The 26,344-nt window shown below is 41.3% G+C and overlaps 1 protein-coding gene across 2 annotated transcripts in view; it reads left to right on the top strand.

Annotated features, from left to right (window-relative positions):
• Positions 1–26,344, top strand: part of CHCHD3 (coiled-coil-helix-coiled-coil-helix domain containing 3) — a 260,404-nt gene that overhangs the window by 59,686 nt on the left and 174,374 nt on the right. The gene's annotated exons all lie outside the window — the stretch shown is intronic.

Below are 26,344 nucleotides of genomic sequence, written 5' to 3' on the forward strand. Positions count from 1 at the left end.
AGCCAGTGAGTTATGTTTTAAAGAGAGAGCATCACAGAAATACTACTACTTCACAGTTATGGATTAAAAAGGGCAGGGGAGAGGAACAGTCCTCCTTCCCTCCCCCCAATTTGCATTTTAAAACAAATCTTTGCTTTCAAACTGCTGAGCTCTTTCATTTTGAAAAGTAGCAAATGAGTAGGCATAGCAGAGAAACGCTAATTAATTTTCATGCTGACGCCCCATTCATTTTAATGGACAATTAATATTGTTGCCACAATATTGTGATTGTCTTTGCAGATTCTATGAGGAGACTTGTATGGTATTAAATTGGGAAGCAAGTTATACAAAGATGGAAAAAAAATCTCAAAACTAAACACATACATAAACTATCTAAAACAGCTTTACTGTTCTGAGTTAGACCCTTCACACCTGTGGCATAAAATCATAAATTAAACTGGTTAAACTCTCCTGTATTTTTTTGCTATGCCCGTTTCATGTGAGCATGATTTTGGTTTGCATCTCTTAGAAACAAGGCATCCTATTGTACCATAATTGCCTAAAAAAGAAAAACTCTGTAAAGAATAGGCAGTAGTCAAATTGTCAGGAGCCTGTGTCCGGATTGCAGTATGAATTAGCAAGCACAATCTGTGACATTTTTATTGATAATTTTGAGAGCTGCAGACGGTTCTCAAAGCCAATAATCCATCTGATTTGTTCTCTTTGGGTCAAAGCCATTTTGTTTTTTGTATTTGTACTGTCTAGCTTAGTGTTTTATACAGCTGCCCGTCATCGAACTATCTTAGTGGATATTTATACCGTGTGTAGCATAATGCAGATATTAGTGGAAACAAATAATGATTAAGTCAACAAGGCTTTCTATGGGTTTTCAGCAACTATTGACAATTAATCCAAAAAAGGAATTTTTAAAATAAATCTGTGTATAATTTTAACAACATTTATATAATATTGAAAACTGGCACTCTGATTACACATCCTATTCCTTGCTCCTCAGAGCAGGGAAAATAAATAAGTCAAGGCAGCAGGAGATGCACAAGGGTGTTTCAGGTGATGGAAGATGTTGGAGGTTACATAGACTGAAGTCAAGGAGGGAGAATTACAATAATTTAGTTTGACCTACTGTGTAACAGGCCATGGAACTTTTCCCAAGAATAACTGCATCAAGTCCCATAACTTATGGTTGAACTGGATCATATCCACACATACACAAATTTATATTTATACTTTTAACTGTGTAAAATGTAATGGATAAATATAGTGATGACAGGATTTCCCTGTTGATCTAAATCCCCTTTACCTGGCTGGAGGGTATAGAAGAGATGCTCCTCTGCTGTGTGTTTGGTGTCTGTAGGAGTGAAGCTCCTCTGCTCAGGCTCTCAGAAGAGAAGCAACTGTGGGGTTAAATTCTGCAAGACAGGGGAAGGTCAGTTTCACTCCTGTGAAGATTCTAGACATCAAAAGTTATATAGTCTAAAAATATCCCTTGCCATCTATTGACAAATAATCCACTATCCGCAGGACTCTATGGCCTAAATTGAAGCCTTTATGAAAAATGATGGTTATTTTCAAATTATGTAACTTAAAGTTGCCTGGGTCTTAGATCCAGGTGAAATTGTCCCCTAAATCAGTTTTCAAGTCTCCAAAATTCAGGCACTTATTTGGATCACTTAAAAACATTTTAAGCTGATGAAATAATAATTAATTTTTCCTTGACTTTACTAATAAATTCCTTGTTCCTCAGAGGTAAAATTGCAAGTTTTGGGATGATAAGATTATGAAAAATAAAATGAAATCTTGCCTTAAATTCAAATAAAGGAACTTCAAGTACAGAGTTAGTATAGTGCCTCCATAATATGTGCGTATGTGTGCATATATCTAATGTTACAATTTAACTTTTGAGAAAAATCTACTTTCTTTGTAAAATATTCCAAGGGTTTGGAGCACTGCTTTTGTTCTCTGAACTTTTTCCAGAAGTGATAAGGATACAAGGGGGAGGGAAATGGAAATGTTTTGGAGTCTCCTCTCCATGCATATAACCACCTAATTCTTACTTAATATATGTAATACGTTTAAGGCTCTACCAGATTCACAGTCCATTTTGGTAAATATCATGGTCATGGATGGGATTTAAAAAATCTTAAATTTCATGGTTTCAGATATTTAAATCTGAAAAATCACCGTGTTGTAACCGTTGGGGTGCCAACCCAAAAGGGGATCACGTGGGGGTCGAAGGCTATTGTAGGGGGATCATGACTTAGCCACCTTTACTTCTGCGTTGCTGCTGATGGTGACGCTGCCTTCAGAGATGGACGGCAGGAGAGTGGCAGCTGCTGGCCGAGTGCCCAGCTCTGAAGACAGTGTTGCCACCAGTAGCAGCGTAGAAGTGAGGGTGGCATGGTGTGGTATTGCCACCCTTACTTCTGTGCCACCGCTGGAGGTGGGTCTGACCCAGCTCTGGGATGCCCCCAATCCTGCCCCTCCCCAGTGCTTGGGGGTCAAAGAGGCCTTGGGCTGGCTGTGTGTGTGTGGAGTGACCACAGCACCCCCCTGACTGTGGTGCCCTGGGCAGTCGCCCACCCGTAAGGCTGGCCCTACCCCCCCACTCAAAAGTGACAACCCCACCCCCCCAACATGCTACCTTTACTTCTGGGCTGATGGTGGCAATGGTGCTGCCTTCAGTATGGCAATACTGTGACATCCCCCCAATCCAACCAGATTTCATGGGGAGACCAGATTTCATGGTCCATGATGCGTTTTTCATGTCCGTGAATTTGGTAGGGTACTGAATATGCGGTATACGTATAATGACAGGTGAATAGACACCTTTTGGGGTACATGTTCGAAGCATTGCATAGACAGAAATTCTAGCAAATCCCAATGACTTCAGTGAGAGTCACATGGCTGAAATGACACACAAGCCTTTGAAATATATTCCATAGAGTTACTGAAGTGGTGCTTAATATAACCACTAAGCTGAAGAAATTTAATGGAATGTACAATCAAAAGATGCAGGCTATTTTAAAGGGACATTGTCAGTTGGATTTTTTTAAATGGACTTGATTATTAATTTTTTTTTTAGTAAAACATCTTTTAAATAGTTTTGTCCTATTTTTTTTAAATTATGCCTATTTAAAGAAAAGTGTATAAAGGTTTTCTATTCTGTTTATAAAAAAAATTCAGCAAGGGAGTAAGGGACTAACTACTCAATAGGGAGAAGAGTGAAGCTGACTGTCAAATGAACAAAGAAAACTGGAAGAAAAAAAGATTTTTTTGCACACTTTGTCACATAACAACAAGTATTACTTGTAACTATAGTAGGTACAAAAATTTCAGGCAAATGTGATTTTCAAGTTATATCACTTTAAAGTACAGTGAAGGCTGACATTTTCTGTGAATACTTGTATACTTTTTAATACTGGGTTTAGAAATGAAATCAGGCAGAGATTTTTTTGAAGAAAGCAATTACTGTTAGCATTGTCAACAGAAAAGCAGCAAAAATAGACTGGTGTTTTTACCCATAGCATACAAAACCTTGTGTGAATCCAATAATTTACATAGAAGTACAGTGAGGGCGCTTTCTAATTTTTTAAAAAAGGCATAAACATAAGAAATAATTTTAAAGTAACAGAATTACTTGAAATGAATTCATTGTTGGGTTCTAGTATAGTCTTTCATGTGCCATGTAAGTGCACTGTCACATTGTATCTGACTTTCAGTAAGCAACCATCCTTGCAATCCCTTTCAGATTGATTTAATTGTAAGTCCTGAGATGCTGTGTCTCTTCCCTCACCCTGCATATTTTTTGTCTGTGCAGACAGAAGAACTTAGATAATTTAAGTTTTAATGAAGGGCACTAGATAAACTTTTCAGTCAGATGAATAATGATCAGTTACTAGAAATTCAGTTGAAGAAACATCAATTTCACACTTCTCAGACCCCAGCTTAAGTTTAGGTTAAAGGTTTTCTTGGCGTCTGTAGCCTCTTTCCTGGTCCTTGACAGCTGCAGTGATTTCCAACCACATCTTTCTGCAGCACATCCAGCCTGCACTCAGACTTATTAAATATTAAACCCAGTATTCAGGAACATTATTCACTCATTAATATTGCATCCTGGTCTAAACTGCATTGTTCAAAACATTTTAGGATGTTATGCAAGTCTGTCAAAATACATTAACAAACTTGCTCATGTCAAACTAAGCAAAAAATGACAGTTTGCCCCGTAAACATGTTCCACTAGAGTTTTTGGAGGGTGTAAGCAGTCTGAACTGAGGAAATACCACAGAAACATGCTGGTAAAATACAGTGAAAGATGAAGAAAGCCGGGTGGAATGAATATTCATTTTCAACAAAACACCTCCTGCTCATCATAACAAAATGCAAAGGTGTCCTGTAATATCCCTAAATATTCTTTGTTACATGGAGGTTGTGCTGTGGTATCATTCCCCTACCCTGGGGAATACTTTCAGATTCCTAGGATCAACTTGCTTCTTCAGATTTCTGCCCTCCACAGAGGGAGGAAGACATTGGCTTTCCTGCCAGTGGCCTATAAACCAGGAAATATGTAAACTTTGGTAGATAATGTGATGAAAAGGGACAGAGTTCAAACTTTTGATGTATTGGCAAGGGTTTATTCTGGATCACTGTGAACTCATCAACTTGCTCACTCCCTTCCTAACAGTCTACTGCAGTCTTGGCGTTGTACAAGTATTTTCCCTCTAAAGTGACTTAAAAGAAAATGTTTAAGGTGTCACTTGATGTAATAACTGCTTCAAAATCTGCAAAAATCTCCCATTTGTTTTTAATATTTCATTGTTTCCAATTATGAATTTTGAGTTCTAAATTAGATTATAATAAGGGATTTCAATGTAATTATAATAAAGGATTTCAGTGGCTGGTAGGGGTACAAACTCTTGATATTATAGTAATCTTTGAACCTTTTAGTAATTTTGCTGCTGTCCCTGGATTATATTTTTTTAGAGTAGTGAATAGTGCTAATCTTCAGCACCTACAACTGTAATTTCAGGAGTGTCAGAAATGGCTATTCTGAGATAAAGGGTGAAGGTAGTAGAGTGAATCTTTTCTGACTAAGTTAAATTATTCATTTTGTTAGTTTAGCTAACATGGTTCATGCTGTGCAGGATTTCAGTGCTATGTCATAGGCTAATATTGTATAATTAACAGCGTTTCTCTCTCTAGCTCATGAAAGAAACAGATCTGGTAATGGTTGTAATGTGCTTAGAAAGCACAGTCAGTGAATCCTGTTCACTAATACTCTTCAAGTCTTTACATTTTTAAGTAAAAATTTAGAATACCATCCACATGTTCAATTAATTTTTTTAACCTTTGATTATCCTTCACAGTTGCTTATGGGTAGTGTGTGGGAACAAATAGTTTAGATGGTAAACTCTTTAGGGTAGGGGACTGCGAAAAGCACCTTGCACACCAATCATGCTGTAGTCCTATTTTAAGACAGATCTCTTTGCTGGGGAGGGTCTCTGTGGTAGGGGTGATAATTCTTTGCTTCCCCTATCCGTTTTGTTTGGCTGAGCTGTCCAAAAAGACCTGGATATTGATCTTTCACAACAGATCAGTGCACTACTTGAATCTGCTGAAAGGACGCTCAAGAGCTTTTGGAGAGCCAAACTGTACCAGGCTAGAGTGCATTGCCTCAAGAGTGCTTTCAGTCCCTGCCTGCTTGGGCTGTCCAAGACAATGAGAACACTTTTGGATGAATACTGAACAGAAATTTTCCAATGTACCAAGCTGAACACAGTGACCTGAAAAAAAAAAAAATCTTTCAAGAAATCTTTTAGGTCCAAACAAAATGTTTCATAAATGGGAAGAGATGGCTTACTGGTCTAAGCCTCAGACATGAAATAGCAAATGGAATCCTACGTTCAAATCCTGTCATGATTAACTTTTTCTTGCTTCTACTGAGCTTTTCTGAGGAAAATGCCCAACTTTTTTACTTGCAGCAGAGCGGTAGCCGGGTCTGTCCCAGGATATTAGAGAGACAAGGTATCTAACCCACCTTGTGTCTCTAAACTTCATTTCAAATTTTTAGACTGACAGTTCAGTTCAACACTGTGTAATTTTCAGCTGTGTCCCAGGGCTGCATTTGGTTTTTGAGGAAATCGTCACCCTCCACTCTGCTTCTCCTTCTGAAGAGTTTGCAGTGACTGGTACCTCTGCAGGCTTCTTGAAGTGAGTAAGGCTGAGAAAAGGCAAAATTAAAGGTCTGAATCTCTTTCAATCCCACTTTCCTTGCTCTCCCCCCACCAATTAAATGTATCTTTGGGAAGCTTGATTGGCCAGCTCTGTGGGCAGACTACAGTTTTCTCCTCATAGCCCAGGCAAAGGTGGGGTTGCCTTGACCCTTGTTGGTAAATTGCGTACTCAATTGATTGACCACACTTTGGTTCATTATGAAATATATGCAAGAGCGCAAATAAGAGATCTGTACAAGTATAGTACAGGAAATAAGGTTCAATACAGTACCAGTTTCCAGGAAGCCATCTTGTGCAGCATTGTTGAATTCACCTTACCCAGAAAGTTTGCTTCCAAAGTGACATATTTCAGCTATTAGTATTTATAGGAGGCTTTACGAGTAATAAAACTCTTTACATTTCACTAAAGTCGGACCCACTGATTCGTACCAGTTCCTTTACTTGTTTTTCTGTATCTTCCTTGTCTGTTTCGTATGCTAGCATTCTGGGTAATCGTCCTTGAAGGTAGCTCTCCAGCTTGTACATAATGTGTTTTGCCTTTGACAAGTTTTCTATTTTCTAATGCCAAAGCTTACTTCAGCTTTGCAAAGTATTAGCATAAGTGAATAAGAATATAGAAAGACATAGGCCAATTCAGGCCACATAACTGCTAGAAATATGTAAGCAATATAATGTTATATTGATATTGAATGCTTAATGTATATTACTGTAGGTAGTGTGAATAATACATACTGATAATGTGATATACACAGACGTTTTAGCCCAGATATATTGGTCAGCAGGTCTCCCACTTGTTGCTTTGATAATTGTTGTTATCAAGGCAACACCTTTGCCAAATTAATACATGAAGCACTGGTGAAGGCATTAATATGTGATTTATACTGTCTCTACTGCGTAACAATACATAATTAACGCAATTCAAACCAATACACCTTGCAATATAAACAAAGCTTTAAATGCAATTTTTATTCAAGTGTGGAAATCCAATATTTCATGAGCCACGTCATGGATCAGGTCATTCAAGGCTTATTCTACCTTGTGCATGTCATAGCTAATTTGAATAATTTGTCTTTTTGATCTTATAATGTCTTTAAATTTAAGGTAAGTGGGTTAATATGCATGCTAAAAACTTGTAGCTTCTTTTCAACTTTATCCTGCTACTGAGGCTCACTTTGGATCATGGATTCATTTTGAAAAACTGGGATAGGTGTTGGTATAATGGACTACATGAAGAGTAAAACACAAATTTGGAGCAGTGACATTACAAATGAGGTCTCCATACATACATTTCTTGTAATTAATTACCACATAGTGCTGTCTATCAATATTATAGGTTACAGGTTGGAAATGGAGGGCACTGGACGCAACATAATGCTGCAATGCCACAGTGTGTGGTAAGGGGTCTTCAGGCCTGGCTCCCTCTTCCTGCTGCCACCTCTGTAATGGCCCTTCCTTCCCACTCAGTGATCCAGCAGCTTAGATTCAGGACAAACACAGACACCTGGTGCCAGGGAAGTCAACCAGAGGCCTGAGCTATGGTCGAATAGTATTCGGCAAAAGGTGTTCTCTTGGAAGAACAGTAGCAGAATATGAAGGTGACCGTAATGGAAAACAACAACAGGAGTGTCAGACACAAAAAACGGTTTCTTATTGCAGCCTTTTGGGAATCTGATATCCTATACGCACATGCTTAAAAGGTCCAGAGTTCATATGATAGCTATCCACTAATTCTGGGCATCCTATCTGCATCTCATTCTATCTTCTACATTGTCAGAGATCTAGCTTCAGTTGTTTATTCTCTGCTCCCACAACTGGTGAATGCAGATAAATCAGATTTTTTTTTAAATGAAGCTTCTTTAGTCCAAGAAATGGATACCAGAAAAGGAGAGGACAGCATCTACTCACTTGGAACACAATGATTCACTGAGATCTCGAATCAGTGCTCCTTCCAGAGACAGCAGACCAGGTCCGATTACAGCAGTCAGTGGGTCTGATTGGGATAAGATTGATGATATTATGAAAACCCTAAGAGACATTTTCTTAAGTGTAGCAGATTTTCCTATCTATGTGCACTGCCCATCAATTATTTATTAGTTTTTATTAGGTACTCTCATGCCTTGTGACACATGAGGGATAGCTCAGTGGTTTGAGCATTGGCCTGCTAAACCCAGGGTTATGAGTTCAATCCTTGAGGGGGCCATTTAAGGGATCTGGGGCAAAATCAGTACTTGGTCCTGCTAGTGAAGGCAGGGGGCTGGACTCCATGACCTTTCAGGGTCCCTTCCAGTTCTATGAGATAGGTATATCTCCATATATTATTATAGTATTATATATTATATTATTATAATGCTCTCCTTCGAGTGATGTTCTGTGGATGCTCCACTTGTAGGTGCGGCAGCGCCCCTTGCGCCTGGGATCGAAGATCTTCATCAGCAGTGACCGCACATGCACGCCTCCCCCCTCCTGCGCTGTGAGTGGGACATATATACAGCATTGTGTGGTCTGACTGCCCCCAGTTCCTTCTCTACTGCCTTTGGTCTGGGATGGACTCCTCAGTAGAACCTCCTTCTCCTATTCCCTCACTAGATAGCGCCTTCCCTGTTAGAGTAGTGTAGTTAATATTTTCTTTCTCTTTCTTTCTTTTATCTATAAATTTTTTTATTTTTCTGTTTAACTTTACCTTTGCTGTTATTTCATAATTTAGGTTTTTGTTTCTACCGCTTCACGCACAGCAAGCCTTTCCTTCACCCGTATGCCTGGATCCTCTGGGTTTAAGGGTGCGTTTTTTGTGGGGCTGCCTTCCTGGTAATGGACGGCCACCCGCAGTGCATCCGCTGTCTGGGGGAGGGACATGTTCCACAAAAGTGTGCCCACTGCCTCGCCTGAAGCCCAGAGCCAGAAAAGACCAGGACATTTAGATTAAAACTTCTCCTCATGGAGAAATCTGTGCAACTGGCATCGGACCTGGGTCTTGACTCTTCCCTGGAGAGCCCTCACACTCTGCCAGGTTGTCTGCCAATCCTCACTCCCCATGTCCCTTGAAGAGAAAGTCATCTCTTTCGGATGAAAAGAAACAGGCTCCCTCCTCAGACTTTGAGGCACAGCCCACCAGAATACTGTCCCCGGCGAGGTCTGTTGCCTCAGTCTCATCTGACAGGGGACACAGCTCCAAGGCCCATCCAAGTACCTCCGGTACCAACATGAAGAAACAGTCTAAAGACCCTAACCGGGCAAACCTACAGCCCTCAGCAGTGTTTCCCAGCTTTGGGGAACGAGATAGGTCAACTTCAGGAGCTATGGAACTGACAAAACTGGCTCCCTTTCTGACACTGATGAAGCCGTCAGCACCGAGTAAGCCCTTGGCACTATCGAAAACATAGAATATCAGGGTTGGAAGGGACCTCAGGAGGTCATCTAGTCCAACCCCCTGCTCAAAGCAGGACCAATCCCCAGACAGATTTTTGCCCCAGATCCCTAAATGGCCCCCTCAAGGACTGAAACCCAAGATTGTGAGTTAGCAGGCCAATGCTCAAACCACTGAGCTATATCTCCACCGGTGAAGTCTCTGGTGCCATCTACTGGTACTATGGGGAAATACACCCATACACGGGCACCGAGGATGCTTTTTCCCCCTCCACAAGATTTTAGATACCCTAAAGACCTGCTAGTATTGCACACTCCTGAGTCTACACTCCTTCGATGTGACCTCCCCTCACTTCCACCCTCCTCTCGAAACTCACAACACTCTTCCCTTTCTCTCCTGAGGACAGCACCTTCCTTCCCCACTACTCTCTTGTCTACCACAGCTGATCATCCTCACTATCCATAGTCTGCATCTGGTCGACAATCTTGGCATGGACCATCATGGATGCAGCCACATGTTCCACACCCTTCAGGCTGGCCATATTGGCACCCTTGGGCCATGTACACGGCACAGTTTGGGAACCCTCCCAGGAAGCAAAGCCGGAGACCTACACTTATCTCTTCTCCATTGGTTTCTCACCCTCTGGAGGTTGAACCCCCGTTGGTAGCATCTGAAGAGGGGGAACAGGAGGAGGTGGGCTCCCAAACGTTAAATTTTTCCTCCTCCTCCTCCCCGACAAGGCTATCATGCTTCCACCCCCTACATCTTCTGACGATTTCTGACATTTTCAAGATTTATTCTGCAGGATTGCAGACTCCCTGCAAATTCTTGTTGAGGAAGTCAAGGACCAGCAGTATAAGCTGCTTGATATCCTCCACACGTCTCTTCCTCCAAGATCGCACTACCGATCAATGAGGCTCTTCTCAACCCCACGAAGATGCTCTGGCAGACCCCAGTGAAGGGTGTGTAATTTCTTTTCTTGCACCTCATCCCAAATTCTTAGGTGGTCAGTGCATGCAAGAGAGAGGCCATCAGTACCAAATGCATTCTAGCAATCCAGACAGAGATTGGAAATGCCTAGACTTTTTTGGATGCAAAACATATTCATCAGCCACGCTCCATTTTAGAATCTCGAACTACAAAGCTCTTATGGTGAAATATAATTACTTGAACTTCTCCAAGTTGGAGGACCTCTGCCATGGACCTACCTGAGGCCAAGAAAGAGCAATTCCAGTCCCTAATATCAGAAGGAGACTTCCTAGCCCATATAGCACTACAAGCCTCATTAGACTCTGCAGACATTGCTGCCTGATCCATCGCAACTGTTGCGGTCATGAGGCATGCATCATGGCTCCCCCTCTCGGGTTTTCTGAAGGAGAGACAAACCATGGTAGAAGACTTAACTTTTGGGGGTCAGAAACAATTCTCAAAGCACATGGACGAATCTTTGCATTCCCTTAAAGACTTCCAAGCTACACTCTAATTTCTCAGAGTTCACCCACCCGCCTGTGCCAAGGAGACGTCCAGGGAAGTATAATTTCCCCCCTGCAATCTCGACCAACAGCACTATGACACCCAGTGCTGAAGACAAAGGCCTCCTACCAAACATAAACTCGTCAAGGAGCTACCTCTCATGCATCCCACCGAAGCAGCAATTTTAAAGGTGTGGTCAAGTACCTGAGAAGCCTCCCCCTCATCTGGTCATTCCCACCATCTTCGATGTTCCCCCAGTTGGCAACCGACTAGCTCTGTTTTTCCCATCTTGGAGACCAATCACTTCATACAAGTGGGTTCTAAAGATAAAGATCAGAGCAGCTGCTGCAAAGTGGTTGTTATGGAAGTATTTTGCAATTTCAGCAACATTAGCCTTTATTCCTGGAACACTGAAGTCTTTGGCTAGGAGGTACATCAAATGAGCACTGCAACCTTGGGACTTATTAGCTTGGGACTCTCTTCTAAATAATTTCTTCTCATCTTGGATACATTTGCAGCATTGTCTGTGACCAAGCTGTGTACTAGACATTTGAATTTTTTTTTCATAGTTTGTTGTAGCTTTTACTGTTACTTCTTGTAAGTATTCTGCTGTGTGTGCATTTCCTGATGTATCAATTGTTTCTGTAAGGAAGATGTTCCCTTCTTCTGTTGTCACAGAAGCACATACAACAGGATCATTGTGGACATTGCTCCACCCATCAAGACTCAGGTTAACAATTTTACCCTCTAGAGCTTTTGCACACTGCTCAGTTTCTCTTTCATACACCTTATCCAGCAATTTGCCTGCAACATCTGCTCTGTTGGGTGAACTGTATCCTGGTCTTAATGACTGAACCATGTCAATCATACGGAAAGAAGAGTTTGTTGCATAAACAAATGGGACAGTTTTTTCATCAATTATATTTTTGTAAACTGCTGCTTCTTATCACAAACTTATCTATGGTAGTTTCTGATTGATAGAGATTTTTTTTTTCTTTTTGCTACAGGTGATATACTGTGGCTATGTGACATACATGATGTAACTGAAACACTATCATTAGCAGATAACTCTGAAACTATAGAAAATGATGGTGATCTTGAAGGTGGGCAGTCTTCAGAACCCTGTATGTTGAGGCTGAATTCTCCTAAACAAAATAAGTCAATGCAGTTGTTATTACCATGCTGCTCATTTAGTATTACTCAGTACTACTTTAAAGGTGAAATTGTAAAAGGAAGATCTGCCTATTTCAGCTCTTTATTTTTTGTTACAACTGCATCTGAAATGATACTACCATAGAGTAACAACTATATTTTTTGCTCAAGCATGAGAATTCAATAATAGTCCAGAAGGAAAACAGGAAGTCCCTAAGAAAGAAGTATGAAATAAAAAAGTTCACCAACTTGAAGATCCTCCATGTTCAGACATGTTCCTTTCATCATCATCATCATCATCATCATCAATGCAGCTTCCTGCTGAGAGAGAACAATTCTCACGATGTTGTTACATTCGGGCAACCAGGCCTTGCATTTCTTTGTTGCACTGTTTGCATTTTGCACGCATGCCTGTTTTACCCACAGATAGAGGAACTTCATTAAAATATTCCCAAACCGGGTCTCTTTTACGGCCTGGTGCCATTATAGGCTTTCCCTTCTAGGGAGAGAATGGTATGGTAGATCTCAAATCAGTGAAGGCTACACTCAGAAAGTTCTCAAAACTTCTGGAATATGCTGCTCAAACAGAAACTTTTGTTTCTACTGCCTGTCACTTCCTTCTGACATTTATCTCAAGACGACTTCTCCTTGTCCAGATCCATTCCGCCCCCAACAATCTTCTATTCACTGAACTTTTTGAAACTTTGCACTTTTAGAGAGAGGTAAGGGATTGACTGTGTACACAAATTTGCAGAGGGACAATAGGGTTGAGGCCTGTTATTTCTCACCTCTATATATTATTTATTTATTTTATTTATTTATTTGAAAACATTTTTGCTGTTAACAAGCATGTTTTCTCTGGAGACACAAATCCACAGTTTGAGAACTGCAAAACTCATCTATCTTTTATCTTCTAGACTGAGCACTGAGTCTCGTTAGATGGATAGACAGATTAACCTAACCAATCTATACAAAAGCCCCTGGAACCCCATAAGATTGGGTCCCTAATCCATGAACTATTGGAACTCGTTTACAAAACGTTTCTTAAACATTACATGACTATATCGTATCACACTATAGAATTAGAATTTATAATCCCTATTCCATGATGTGATATCTTTGAGCTATAATGTATCTTAATTAAAACTATCTTTAGATAGACTTTTCCCTCAAAAAGCATTTTATCAAAACAGTCTGATTTAAATATATTTTTTTTAAATCATTGATTTTTATCCACCCTGTTGGGCACCCATAGGGACATCACTCAGAAGAAGAGAAGATTATTCACTCTGTGCTATGCATAATGACAGGTTTCAGAGTAGGAGCCATGTTAGTCTGTATCCGCAAAAAGAACAGGAGTACTTGTGGCACCTTAGAGACTAACAAATTTATTAGAGCATAAGCTTTCGTGGACTACAACCCACTTCTTCGGATGCATATAGAGTAGAACGTATATTGAGGAGATATATATACACGCATACAGAGAGCATGAACAGGTAGGAGTTGTCTTACCAACTCTGAGAGGCCAATTAAGTAAGAGAAAAAAACTTTTGAAGTGATAATCAAGCTAGCCCAGTACAGACAGTTTGATAAGAAGTGTGAGAATACTTACAAGGGGAGATAGATTCAATGTTTGTAATGGCTCAGCCATTCCCAGTCCTTATTCAATCCTGAGTTGATTGTATCTAGTTTGCATATCAATTCCAGCTCAGCAGTCTCTCGTTGGAGTCTGTTTTTGAAGTTTTTCTGTTGTAAGATAGCCACCCGCAGGTCTGTCATTGAATGGCCAGACAGGTTAAAATGTTCTCCCACTGGTTTTTGAGTATTATGATTCCTGATGTCAGATTTGTGTCCATTAATTCTTTTGCATAGAGACTGTCCGGTTTGGCCAGTGTACATCACAGAGGGGCATTGCTGGCACATGGCGACAAGTATTCTCAAGTATTCCTTCTCTGCCACAGAGCATACATTTAGGGCTCCAAAGCAGAAGGGAGGAGAGCTGGTAGTAGAGCCCCCCACAGGGAAACACATCTCGAAGAACCTCAGTTACAGCACAGAGTGAAAAGAGCAGGAGTATTTGTGGCACCTTAGAGACTAACAAATTTATTAGAGCATAAGCTTTCATGGACTACAGCCCACTTCTTCGGATGCATATAGAGTGGAACATATATTGAGGAGATATATATACATACATACATACAGAGAGCATGAACATTAAAGTGTAAGAGGGACATTGGTAGATGTGCAGGTGAACGAGCCCCTGATGGTATGGCTGATGTGATTAGGTACATCTACCAATGTGATATATGTCGCCATGTGCCAGCAATGCCCCTCTGTGATGTACACTGGCCAAACCGGACAGTCTCTATGCAAAAGAATTAATGGACACAAATCTGACATCAGGAATCATAATACTCAAAAACCAGTGGGAGAACATTTTAACCTGTCTGGCCATTCAATGACAGACCTGCGGGTGGCTATCTTACAACAGAAAAACTTCAAAAACAGACTCCAACGAGAGACTGCTGAGCTGGAATTGATATGCAAACTAGATACAATCAACTCAGGATTGAATAAGGACTGGGAATGGCTGAGCCATTACAAACATTGAATCTATCTCCCCTTGTAAGTATTCTCACACTTCTTATCAGAGAAGGTGGTCAGAACCTGCAGTGCTATATATACATCCCGCTCACAGCTTGAGAGGGGGGAGGCGCACATGTGCGGTCCAACAGGCACTGCTGATGAAGATCTCCAATCTCAAGTGCAGGGGGTGCTGCCACACCTACAGTGGGGCACCCAGAGGGGAACACATCTCGAAGAACCTCAGTTACTGTATAGGGTGAGTAACCTTCTTTTTCCACCTCTGGCTAGTGCCACATTTCTTGCTCCATTGTAGGTGCCTCATGACAACATTTTTCTCAACAGATTTCTTACATCATTCATTGTCCTCTTTTCTATCTTCCACCAAGTAGTAGCCAGTCAAGGGCTTGTTTAGTAATGTGGGTTTTTTGACATCTGTACAAAATGCCCAGACCACTTCAGCCGTCTTTATCTAATCATTGTCTCTATAGTCTGTTGGCCAGTCCTTTGTAACACATCAGTATTGAGTTACTTTATCCCACCAGTGGACAGCAAGTATTCTCCATAAACATCTCTGATGGAGTGTCTTAAGTTTCCAGTTGTGAGCTTCTAGTATTGGCCACGTTTCAGAAGCAAATAACAATGTGGGTATCACATTGTCCATCAAGGAAGTGGGAGATGTACACCAAGTTTTACATGGCAGAAGTCAGACTAGCAGAGTGGCTCCTATACCCGGAAATATCTCACTTATTGTAAGTCAATTTGGTGTGCTGGGAATCAAACTCTTTGCATCTGGAAAGGGTAAATTAAGTGCCCTGCAGCTCCTTGTCAGGACCCTGGAAATTAGGTGGTGAATGTCCAATTTTGTGAGAGGCCGAAGTCCTTGCTATGTTTACCAACACTTTTCATTGCTCCCCAGGACAATACAAAAGATAAGAACAAGAGTGCGGTAGTGAAACTTTTTATATCTTTCTGGCTGTGCTTTCAGGCCTCATTTAATCTAACATTGGATCTTTGAATGTCTCTATCTCAGAGAGGAGGTCTGTAGCAGAACCAGTCCTCTATTGGGAACTAGTCAAGTTTAAAATGAATATTTGGCAGAAGTGATTATTGCTATCATGGATCCCAAAAGAGAGACGGCAACAAATAAAATAAATGTACTGGCTAGCGTGAAGCCCATAATTTAACTGCCATTGGAAACCAATGAAACATATCCTTGCGTTCCTCCAGGCTTTTTTTATTGTGAGTGTATAAAAGTGTCCTAGTAAAATGGTCAATACAATAATATTTTTAGCATGTTCAAGAAAAGGAAATGTTGTACAAATCCTGACATTAGATGCTTCTTTAGGGCATCAACCTTTATTCCAACCCTGCAAGGTAATAGAGTCCAACCATGGAACCCTTTTCTGTTCCTGTCAGCACTACTGAGATTGAATTCCTTCAGTGGGTATCATATTTCCTGTCCATTAGGATAGGCCTCCCATAGGCTCTGATTTTCAATCAGATGATTTTTTTTTTAAATTTGAAGTTAGGAGCGTTTTCTAACAAGACCCAATATTGTATTTTGAAATTAGACAGGTAGTCTCACAACTGTCGTAACCTTTATTCCCTAAGTAAATTAAAGAAATATTCCTCCTTTGGTTAAGCCCCAAAATCCTGTCCTTAGGAGCACTGACCGTTTCAGGGCACTAGTAATCATGTTTCCTGTATTGAGTTCTTTGTAATGCATAAATTCACCACACTCTGCATATTGGTTATCCAGTCTTAGCCAATGCTATTTCCTTTCTTTTGACAGAAGTCTTCTCCATGCCGTAGTGCCCAGGGGAAGACAGAAGAGATTTTATATGCATTCTACCACGTTTTGGATGAGCCTGCTTCCCACTCTGGAGGCACACTGCTAGGCGCATCTATTGTAATGTGTCTGTGGAACTTAGCATGAAGAAGAAGAAGAAAACTCTGTGCTTACCTGAAAACTTCCTTTCTTCGAGTTATAAGGTCCACAGATCTGGTCCACTCTGGAGACAAATAGATCATTCAGAATAGAGATGGAATTAACGATTTGGATCTGTTGTCATTAGATGAAATTTACCATGCTCTGCAGTAGAAGCAATTGTGCCTTTTTCCTGAAAGTTTTCTCAACTGGAAGGAACTTAAGAAGGTGTGCAACATTTTGCTGCAGCCAATGACTGATGGATCTTGTTCTGTCCCCAAACAGCAAGTAGGTTAGAGTATCATTGTAGTGAATCTGTGGACCTTATTACTTGGATAAAGGGAACGTTTGGGTAAGCATGGATAACTTTTCCTATTCTTAATGTTCAGCTTTTTGCTTGCAAAAGCAAGGAAGCTGCAAGCATTGTGCGATCTGGCGTGACTTCAGTGGGAATTACATGGCCAAAACCTCACTGCCTTTTTAGAAAATTTATCCCTTCGCTTTACTTCTACATAGTGTGGTGTTTTTTTTCCCCCTAGTCATTTTACTAAAATAGGTTTGATAATGCTTTGGGGCGGGGGTGCGAAATAGCTTCTGTTGCTGCATGTTTGATTTAATGGATTGGAGACAGACACATATCTGACAGTTGAAGCATGGATGACATGACATCTATTGTAGACTTCCAGCTGTGCCAGATACTTGCTAGGTGACCTTGGTAGGTCTCTGTATGTCTCAGTCGCCTAATCTGTAAAATGTAGATAATAGTGTTTACTGGCATAGTTGCTGTGAAGAGCTTTGAGATCCTAAGGTGAGAGGTGCTGTAGAAATGCAGGAGGAGGTGTTCTTCGTATTGGAGTACAAACCTTGTACGTGTAATTTTATGCCGTACAATAACTGAGAACATAAAATAATGTTAAAGCGGTTGGTTCTAAATCTCAATCCACAAGAACTCCCTTTAGTACTTAACATTTGCTTTCAGTCAGTTACAAGGGTGATGTGACAGGATCACTTACATGCTTTTTGTTTTACTTAATGAGGTAATCTGACTGGAAAGCAGTACACGTTGAGTTGGTCAATATTGTATAATCTAATTACTTTGCTGAATTACCAACTATCAACTTTTCTTTTTAAAAATGTATAGCAAGCAGCCTTGACTGCTGATACAGCATTCACTCAGGCTTCTAAATTATTTCTTGCAGAGTATAAATGAGCAGTGCGAGATTTTAGTTGCTTACTTCCCCCCCCCCCTTTTCTGTTGCATCTTCTGCCTCCATAAGCAAATTGGAGTTTACTTCTTAAACATATAAGCTATTAGCCTGAGCCCGCCATTTTAGTGTAATTAAAATTTTCATTGTGCAATGTCTGTTTATATAGAGTTCTTCAATTATTAGACTGAACTGACAAAGTGTGATCCGTAACTGTGTATCTGAATGTAAATCACAAGTCTGAATATTTTGCTTTGGAAAGTTAGTAATGTAAGTCATCATTGAAGATTTAGTTAGTGTTTGCTGTCATTCAGGTAAAGTTTGTACTGTATGCCAGGAAAATGAGTTCATGATGTCAAGGAAGAAAACTACTGTAAGTTGATGCAAGCAAGTGTTTGAAATCTTAGGACAGAGCTGACTTGTATTTGTTTCATTAAGCTCCTACAAGCCACCCAATTACATAATGCAAATAAGTGAAGTTTGCATTACATTAAAAGCGTACTACTTTGCTTAAAACTCTGATGAATTTAAATAAATTGAGAGATATTTAATTTTTTTTGGTAAATAAAACTTGATGCTGCCATTGCCCCCAAATAATGGTCAACTACAACAAGTGTTTCAAAAAGCTAAGAACATTTTCAAGTAACTTCAGGTATGCATGGTGAGAAGTATTCTAGATCATGTGAACTAGGGTTGGGGCAGTTACTGTTTTCTTACCAGCTCTCGTTAATTTCTTTTAGCCAATATCAGTTATTAGAAATTTCAGTATATCATAATTTAAAAAGAGCTGGAGTTGATATAAAATAGCAGATTAGATAACTGTTTGCACTACAGTATGGCAGCAAATAGAGCCATTGTGGTTTAGGATTGCTTACACAATGGCTTCTAATCATGGAGCAGGTGTATGATATAGACTTAGCTGTGGAATTACTGTTCCTGAAATATTGTATTCAGTTCTGGGCTGCTCGGTGTCAGAAAGATATGGACACATTGGACAACAGAAAGATTAGGGGGGCTTGAAGAGTTCACTTTTGCAATGAAAGGATAGGAGGTAAACAGTCATTGTTAAGCCAGGCTGTACCTCAGAGGGGACATAACACCAAAGATGGGCAAAGAATTTTGCAGAATGAGGTCAAAGGCAGAGAGAGTGACTCACCTACAGTCAAAAAATTAAATACTAACGGAGCCAAGAATAGAATCAAGGTCTCTTGACTCCCAAGCCTGTGCTCTTATCAGCTATATGATTCTGATGCTTCAGAGTACCTCTACACTTCTGTCTGTCAGTAGGAGAGAGAAACATTATGATCCTTCTAGCCAACTGGAGAACAGACGATGGCTCAGAAGTCTTCCCTTGGATTTCATCACTAAGCCCATGATGTGCCCATAAAGATGATCTTCTAAATTCCAGCAGTTCTTTATATATACACTTGTTCTGAGGTCCAAAGGACATGAGAAGTAGACCAGTTGAAAGTCTCTGGATAAAGATAAAAGGGAAAAAAAACAGGGGCAGTTCATAGTAGGGGTCTACTATAGACCACTGAATCATTGAGAAGATGTTGATGAGGCATTTCTAGAACAAACAGAAATATCCCCCCCCCCCCCCCAAACAACAACAACAACAACAAGAGCTGCAGGGACTTTGACAACTTTTCAGAAAGTGGAGGAAGTAACCAGGGGTTAGCCATTTTAGGCTTGATTCTGACTAACCTGAAGGAATTGGTTGTGAATCTGAAGGTTGAAGGCAGTTTGAATGAAAGTGATCATGACTTGATACATTTCATGATTCTAAGGAAGGAGTGAGAGCAGCAGAAAAAGGATAATGGACTTCAAACAAGCAGACTTTAACAAACTCAGAGATCTGATAGGTGAGGTGCTGTAGGAAGAAAATCTAAGGGATAAATAAGTTCACGAGAGCTGGCAGTTTCTCAAGGAGACACTATTAAGGGCAAAACTGCAAATTATACTGATGTGAAGAAAAGATAGGAAGAATAGTAAGAGGCCAATATGGTCCCATTACGAGCTCTTTCATGACCTGAAAATAAGAAAGAAATACTACAGAAAGTGGAAATATGGACAGATTGCTAAGAAGAAATGCAGAAGAGTAGTGCAAGCCTGTAATGACAAAATCAGAAAGGCTAAAGCACAAAATGAGTTACACCTAGCAAGGTACACAAAGGCAAGAAGAGTTTCTTTAAATATACTAGGAGCAAGAAAAAGACAAAAGGAAATAAATTTATTTGGGCATAAGCGTCTCTGTGTGTATATATATATCTTCCTACTGTATTTTCCACTGCATGCATCTGATGAAGTGGGTTTTACCCCACAAAAGCTTATGCCCAAATAAATGTGTTAGTCTCTAAGGTGCCACAAGTATTCCTTGTTCTTTTTGCTGATACAGACTAACACGGCTACCGCTCTGAAACAAAAGGAAATGTAGACTCTCGTGCAGCGCTTCATTCACTGGGAGTCTATACTCCTAAAAAAAGGAAACATTTTAAACCTCAACTATAGCCATGATTCTCATTCCACTAGAAGCCTCAGTATGCCCCTAGGAGGAGATCAAGATCTCTTCAAGGCAAAGAGCAATCTTCCATGGCAGTGAGCGCTTCTCACCAAATGACTGCTACATTGAAGTAGTCGTTTTGACTTCGACTGAGGACAGCATGCCAACAATATCTCTTCACTTAGGATTATACCCATTCGTCTTTTACTGCACTTGGGAAGACATCACTTCAGACAAGGGGATACTCAGCATGGTAAAGGAGGAATATGTTATCCAATTCATTTCTCTTCCCTTTCCCTGCCCACCCTTCCCATCCCATTTTAGGACTGTTCTCACGAGACCATGTTACTTCAGGAGAGCAATAGAGGAAATTCCTTATCAACAGAGGGGAAAAGATTTTATACCTGATACTTTCTGGTCCTGAAGAAATCTGGGGGCCTCTGCCTCGTATATCTAAGAAAGGTGAATTCATCCAAAGAATCAAGTTCAGATGGTACCCTCGCTTCTCTTATCCCTTTCTTGGAGAACTTAAGAATAATCATACTGGGTCAGATCAAACGTCCATCTAGCCCCGTATACTGTCTTCCGACAGTGGACAATGCCAGGTGCCCCAGAGGGAATGAGCAGAACATGTAATCATCAAGTGATCCATCTCCTGTCGCTCATTCCCAGCTTCTGGCAAACAGAGGCTAGGGACACCATCCCTGCCCATCCTGGCTAAAAACCATTGATGGGCTTATCCTCCATGAATTTATCTAGTCCTTTTTTTTACCCTGTTATAGTCTTGGCCTTCACAACATCCTCTGGCAAGGAGTTCCACAGGTTGACTGTGCGTTGTGTGAAAAAATACTTCATTTTGTTTGTTTTAAACCTGCTGCCTATTGATTTCATTTGGTGACCCCTAGTTCATGTGTTATGAGAAGGAGTAAATAACACTTCCTTATTTACTTGCTCCATACCAGTCATGATTTTATAGACCTCTATCATATCCCCCCTTACTCGTCTCTTTTCCAAGCTGAAAAGTCCCAATCTTATTCATCTCTCCTCATATGGCAGCCGTTTCATACCCCAATCATTTTTGTTGCCCTTTTCTGAACCTTTTCCAATTCCAATATATCTTTTTTGAGATGGGGTGACCACATCTGCACACAGTATTCAAGATGTGGGCGTACCCTGGATTTATATAGAGGCAATATGGTATTTTCTGTTTTATTATCTGTCCCTTTCTTAATGATTCCCAATATTCGGTTAGCTTTTTTGACTGCCGCTGCCAATTGAATGGATGTTTTCAGAGAACTATCCACAATGACTCCAAGATCTCTTTGTTGAGTGGTAACAGCTAATTTAGACCCCATCATTTTATATGTATAGTTGGGTTTGTTTTCCAATGTGCATTACTTTGCATTTATCAACATTGAATTTCATCTGCCATTTTGTTGCCCAGTCACCTGGTTTCGTGAGATCCTTTTGTAGCTCTTTGTAGTCTGCTTGGGACTTAACTATCTTGAGTAGTTTTGTATCTATAGTAGGAAGAGAGCCTGAGAAGCCCTGGTATAAGAGGCCTTGCTGTGAGGCCTGAGCTAAAGTAGTGGGCAAGCTTTGCTGATATAAAGCAGTTTTCAAAAGTCAGGCTGTGAGCAAACCTCAGGCTCTGCCTGCTTGCAAGTTCACAGAATCTGGCAAGAACTGGGCTGATGTTGCAGAAACACACATTTCTAAGAAGTGCTAGGCACGGAGTACTCACACAAACACAGTCTTGAAGAGTGGTACCAGAACATCCTGATATCAAGGATGGTACAAAAACATTTCTCAAGGATAACAGGAACACACTGACCCCTCCTAAAAGGTAAGGAACTTTTCCATTCTCATTGCAGTTCCCACATCTCCTTCATCCTCAGGGGATCTGCTGTAGCCAAGGTGCCCCGATCAAGGCCGACAGCACCATCAGGCAGCTGGTGAGGAAATGGCTCTACCTTCCCCAAAGGGCGAGCACCAACATCATCTACATTTCCCACAGACAAGGCGGTGCCAATGTACCTAGGATGGGCGACCTGTGCAACGTGTTGGTGATCACCCACACCTTCCTCCTCCTGACGTGCCCAGACCCGACGGTGTGGAGTATCGCGGATGAAGCCGTACAGGACGTGGTCAGGAAACGCATCGCCAGGGCCCCCTCCGAGCAGGACGTCGCCACCTACCTCAGCGGCTCCCTGGAGGGTGAGTTTGGGAGAGAGGGAGGAGACTTGTCCTCTCTCTGTTCCCGCGCCCGCAACACCTCAAGACACCTAGAAAAGAGGATCAGCTGCCGCTGGAAATGGTGCGAGGAGCGCCAGGAGCTGGTGCCGCGCATAAAGACCTCGGACCACACCATCGTCACCCCAACTGCCAGAATGATGCGGAAAAGGACCCTCAAAGACACCATCCACTGCCACTACGCCAAGAACCTCAAGTGGAAGTCGGACCAGGGCAAGGTGTTCGAGGTGTCCAGCAAGTGGGATGCCAGCAACTACTTCCTCCCCAGGGGCAGTGTCACCAGGTTCGCCGACTGGTGGTTCGTCCACCGCGCCCGACTCAACTGCGTTCCCCTCAACGGAGCCATCTGCCACGGCAACCGGGACAAGCGCTGCAGGAAGTGCAGCTATGCCGATGAGACCCTGCCCCACGTCCTGTGTGGTTGCAAACAGCACTCCGGAGTCTGGCGGCTCCACCACAACGCCATCCACAACCGGCTGGTGAAAGCTATCACTGTCGACTCCGCCATCCCCGGGACAGACAGCCGACTGCGACCCGACATTGTCGTGACCGACACAGAAAAGAAGATCCTCATGGTAGATGTCATGGTGCCATTTAAAAACAGGTCACCGGCCTTCCATGAGTCCCAAGGATGGAAGGTTTTGAAATACACCCTGCTGGCCGACACCCTGAGAGCCCAGGGCTACGAGGTCCAGATATACACCCTGATCGTGGGAGCCCTGGGTGAGTGGGACCCCCACAACGAGCCGGTGCTGAGAGCGTGTGGGGTCTGTCGACGCTACGCCCGGCTCATGAGACAGTTCATGGTGTCCGACACCATCAGGTGGTCCAGAGACATCTACATGGAACACATCACGGGACACTGCCAGTACCAGCTCGAGTAACCGAGACCGCTGACCAGGGAAAGAACCCACTTCCTTCCCTGACAAACCAAGGGACACACCCCACCCATGTCATTCGCTACATTGATACTGACTTGGACTCTTAATACATTCCATGGGTGGCGTACCTGAGTCCACTTATCCACTGATGCTTTAAAAACTCCTGCACCACAATCTGGATCTATGCTGATTGTGTGATATGTATGTATCTCGTGAACTTTGTAACCGATAGCTGTAATCCCTCATAACTCGAGCCTGACCCCAGATGTACAGTACCTTCCCTCTTAACTTGTATATATTTAATTTTTAAACATTAACTTCAATAAAAATTTATACCTAGCAGGGAATTTGAATGTATCAGCAATTAAGTTAAGCCATCAAATAACTTATCTAGGAGATAGGAACTTATTATTTATAAGGTTTAGGGTAACTGACTTTGTGCTCTTTGGAAAAGAGATTAAGAGGAGACAACATCAAGGTGCATAATTCTGCCTAATGCCAAATAAAAAAATGAAGAGACATGAATCTGAGCTAAAAATCCCAAGCTTTTTTTAAAAAAAGTCAAGCAAATGGCAGCTTCTTTAAATACAATAATTAATATGTGAAATATACTATCAGTAGTGTAATGTATAAAAAGAGGAGTCAAGTCTTTAACTGCAGAGAGTAGAATACAAAATAGGTGATTGGGGTGTGTAGGGGGCGGTAATCTTTAATCTCGGAAAAGTCTAAATGCTGCTTTTACTTTCTTCAGAAAAAAGGAACTATTGAGACTTCTATTTTGACACTTCTTCTCTTTGTGTGAAACAATAGTTCTGTAATCTAAAGGAAAACTGGTGTGTGTTTTGACTGCATCATTGATTGTGCGATAGATTAAATGCATTGATGCTGCTGGAATAATTTGGGGGACCTTGGGAAATCACTTAATGGAATTTGGTCCATGTCTGCATAATCTTTTTGCTGGAGTAATTGAAGATGCTACTTAATAAACTTTAGAAAAACTCCCAGTTGGTTGATGTGTTTCAGAGGGTTGTGTCTGAGCACAAAAATGACACACATTCTAACTGTCTTCTTCCCCACCATCCCCCACCCCTCTTAAACATTTTCCTCGGGGAAGACTTTAATGTACTATAATGCTGGTGCCTTTCAGAAAGTGACCCTGCGCGGTATGATTTGTTCTCTGCAGCTCCCTTGGTAACACATATATTCAGTGGAAATTCTGAAGCCTCATCTCTTTCACTGTTTTTCAGATGCCTATTTAAAAAACAGTATTTGATATTCCATTACCGGTGATGAACTTGTAGATATTGACTTTCGTGTTTGGTATGAGAATATATATATAAAGCAGGTGTTTTTATTGGCTAAGCTATTTTAAAATGTGTTTGCATGTACATGTAATACATACATGCATTTTTATAAAAATATTGTTGTAAAGATTTCCATTAATTTTATGGCTTGTGACATTACATTCTATTCATGTTGAGAATTCCCTGGGACTAATATAATGCATGATTAAGTTCCAAAAACAAAAGTTCAGGAAATAATAATACTTTGCACTTAAATAGCGCCTTTCATCCGATGCTCTTAAGTCACTTTCCAAATGTTAAGCATGTCAACATAGCTGTTACACCCTTTTTGCAGATGAGTAAACTGATGCACTGCGTTGATGTGACCTGCCCAAAAGTAACAGTGTATCAGTGCCAGAGAAAGGAATTGAGCTGAGGATTTTGAACAAGAATTCCTTTAAAAAAATCTGTATACTGTATATTCTTTAAGCATGAGATTTTAATTAGTTTTATTCCTTATTTTGATTAATTTCAGAGGTAATGCTGTTAAGATTTGGGTACAGTGTTGGTATGGTGAATTTCAATATCCATATATTGAGAGATGTTGATACTGATAGGTGTTGGGGGTTGTTGATATTGATAGGTGTGTGTGTGTGTAAAATGTGTTTTTATATATGTATATAAAATGTGTGTGTATATATATTGTGACAGACCCAGACCAGTGGGGTACAGGAGTCTGGTAGAGGGCAAATATACTGGTCACTGGATGAGTAGTTTTCTGTTCCCTGAGTGACCAGCACAGGGGCTGCACTAGAGTAATCAGGAACCTGCTAGAACCAGTTAAGGCAGGCAGGCTAATTAGGACACCTGGAGCCAATTAAGAAGAAGCTTCTAGAATCAATTAAGGCAGGCTAATCAGGGCACCTGGGTTTTAAAAGGAACTCACTTCAGTTTGTGGTGAGGGTGTGAGGAGCTGGGAGCAAGAGGCACAAGGAGCTGAGAGTGAGAGGGTATGCTGCTGGAGGACTGAGGAGCACAAGCGTTATCAGACACCAGGAGGAAGGTCCTGTTGTGAGAATAAGGAAGGTGTTTGGAGGAGGCCATGGGGAAGTAGCCCAGGGAGTTGTAGCTGTCATGCAGCTGTTACAGGAGGCACTATAGACAGCTGCAGTCCACAGGGCCCTGGGCTGGAACCCGAAGTAGAGGGCGGGCCCGGGTTCCTCCCAAACCTCCCAATTGACCTGGACTGTGGGTTCTTCCAGAGGGGAAGGTCTCTAGGCTGTTCCCCAACCCACATGGTGAATCTCTGAGGCAAGAAAATCCGCCAATAAGCACAGGACCCACCAAGATAGAGGAGGAGCTTTGTCGCAATATATATATATATAGACAAATGAAGTCTAGAGAAGAACAAAAATGATAAAGGGGCTGGAAGCATTGACTTGCAAAGGTTCTTTCAGTCTAAAAATAAATAAATCAGTGCATATCCAATA

The sequence above is a fragment of the Trachemys scripta genome, chromosome 1 (assembly GCF_013100865.1).
Source record: "Trachemys scripta elegans isolate TJP31775 chromosome 1, CAS_Tse_1.0, whole genome shotgun sequence".
In the NCBI taxonomy this organism is placed as follows: Eukaryota; Metazoa; Chordata; order Testudines; family Emydidae; genus Trachemys; species Trachemys scripta.